At 35.4% G+C, this 2,446-nt stretch overlaps 1 protein-coding gene across 1 annotated transcript in view; it reads right to left on the bottom strand.

The window, feature by feature from the left end:
* The window catches only part of SCAPER (S-phase cyclin A associated protein in the ER), a 189,909-nt gene that overhangs the window by 158,496 nt on the left and 28,967 nt on the right, over window positions 1-2,446 (bottom strand). The gene's annotated exons all lie outside the window — the stretch shown is intronic.

Below are 2,446 nucleotides of genomic sequence, written 5' to 3'. Positions count from 1 at the left end.
ATGAGTAAGAAAATAAGACCCCTACCTATGCTGCCTACAAGAGACTCATTTCAGATTAAAAGACACACACAGACTAAAAGGAAGGGGATGAAAAAAGATACTGCCTTGATGGACCTAGAGGGTATCGAGCTGAATGAAATGAGATAGATGAAGATAAATAGCGCATGATTCACGTACATGTGAATTCTACAAAACAAAACAAATAACAATAACAACAAAAGCAGTAATGAACTCACAGGTACAGAGAATATTTTGAGGGCTACTAGAAGGGAGGGGAGTTGGGAGGGACAAGAAAAAAAGGCAAAGAGATTAAGAGGTACAAATGGATAGTTGCAGAACAGACATGGAGATGTAGAGTGTAACATGGAGAAGATGGTTAATAATGTAATAAATATGTAAGGGGGAAGAAAGGTACTAGATTTAGTGGGGTGATCGCTTTGTGAGTTATGTGGATCTCTGATCACTAGGCTGTACAGCTGAAACTGGTATATTACTATATGCCAACTATAATTGAAAAAAAATAACTCACTGAATTGTACAATGTAAAAAAAATAATAATAATGAAGACGACTTGAATAAACACGTTTGGTACCTATACAATCTGAGTAAGCATTTAACTCAACCAGTAAGAGCAAAAGTGATCAGATACACTAAAGTTAGCCTTTGAGCCACAATTTTTCAGCATGGTGAAAAATACTATGTTTTGCTGTGATAATAAAGTGTCAATTAATCCGACAATATGAGTAGCTAAAAATCATTAAGAGAACTTTAACCATGTAGGCTGTAAAGGCTTCCAGTGGTAAAATAAACTCTGCATTATATTAAACAACAGACCAATGGAATGCATTATAGGGGAACTTTTATTTGCTTATATATCTTTCTCCCACTCCAGTAAAGTCAATTATTATAAGGTTCCAAAGTCCATCAATCTTCACACCTATAGACAATACTATCTGATGTCATTTGAATGCAAAAGTTTGGTTCTAATGAATAACACTCAGTGACTTCTTACAAAGTTCCAAGTACAATGCTAGGTGTTTGGGATCCAGAAGATAGGACAAAGATCTTGCTGCAAAGAATGTCACAGTATAAATACAAAAAATAAACATTAAAAAAATCACAGTGGATGCAAATCTAATAATAGAAGCATATGCAGAGTTCAGCCGTAACAAAGATGAAAATGAGTGTGGCATAATGGAGGAAACAATGTTTCACCAAAAACGTCAATAAAGTAAACATAAAAAGAACTACACAGATGTGCTGGGATTGAAAAGTACAATAACTAAAATAAAAATTCACCGGAGGGTCTCGATGACTGATTTGAGCTAACAAAATAAAGAGTAAGCATACCTGAAGAGAAACAGAAAGGGAAAAGAATGCAGAAAAACGAACAGAACCCCAAAGTTCCATGGAACACCATCGTGAGTAGTAACAAAGACTCCCAGAGGAGAGAAGAGGAGAGGAAAGAAAGGGGCAGAAAAGAGATCTGCAGAAATAATGGACACGAACTCCCCAAATCTGATGAAGAACATTCACCTACACATCCTAAAGGCTCAATGAACTTGAAGAAAGATAAACTCGGAGATCCACACCTAGGCACGTCGTAGTTACCACTGCAAGAATCTGGAAAGCGGCAAGAGGAAAGTAGGGCATCTCACAAAAGGATCCCCAATGAGGACAGCAGCTTCCGTCTCATCAGAAACAGTGGAGGCCAAAAGGCAGTGGGAAGATATATTCAACATGCTGAAAGAAAAAGACTTTCAACCAAGAATTCTCCACGAAGCTACCTTCAAAATAAAGAGTAAACTAAAATATTCTCAAATCAACAAAAAACTGAGAAAAACTGTCACTAGCAGAGCTGCTCAGTAAGACATGCTAAAGGGAGTCCCCTTCGGGCTGAAATGAGAGGACACTAAACAGTAACCTGAATCCACAGAAAGAAATAAAGAGCACCAGTTAAAGCAACCGCATAGGTAAATACGAAAAACAGCATTAATGTATTTTTCCTTCTGTAACTCTTTTCTCCTGATTTAAAGGACAAAGCACAAAGCAATTATTATAAAAATGTGCTCATGTGATTAAATAACGTATAAAGATGTATTTATATGACAATAACACGATGCTACATAGTTAAATCTTTTGTTTTGTAACTGTCAGGTCCTGTCATGAATCATTTAGCATGAAATGTTTATGGGTTTAAATCTTTTGACCCTAATTATGTTTGAATACATACATTTCCTAAAGTTAAACTTTACTCTCCTAGATTTTTTTAAAACTTTAACATTTACACAACCATATACACGAGTATCTTTATAGTGGAATATCGGTTTTCTAATACTGTATTAGCTATGGAAAATAATTTACGGTTAATGAAAGCCTGTGTAGGTTTTTCTTTTTTTTTTTTTTGTGTATATCTTACCCAAAATTTAGGCTTCTTCGAGCATTT

This window comes from Pteropus vampyrus, unplaced genomic scaffold, assembly GCF_000151845.1.
Source record: "Pteropus vampyrus isolate Shadow unplaced genomic scaffold, Pvam_2.0 Scaffold489, whole genome shotgun sequence".
Lineage (NCBI taxonomy): Eukaryota > Metazoa > Chordata > Mammalia > Chiroptera > Pteropodidae > Pteropus > Pteropus vampyrus.
This window is presented reverse-complemented; position numbering and strand designations above follow the sequence as displayed.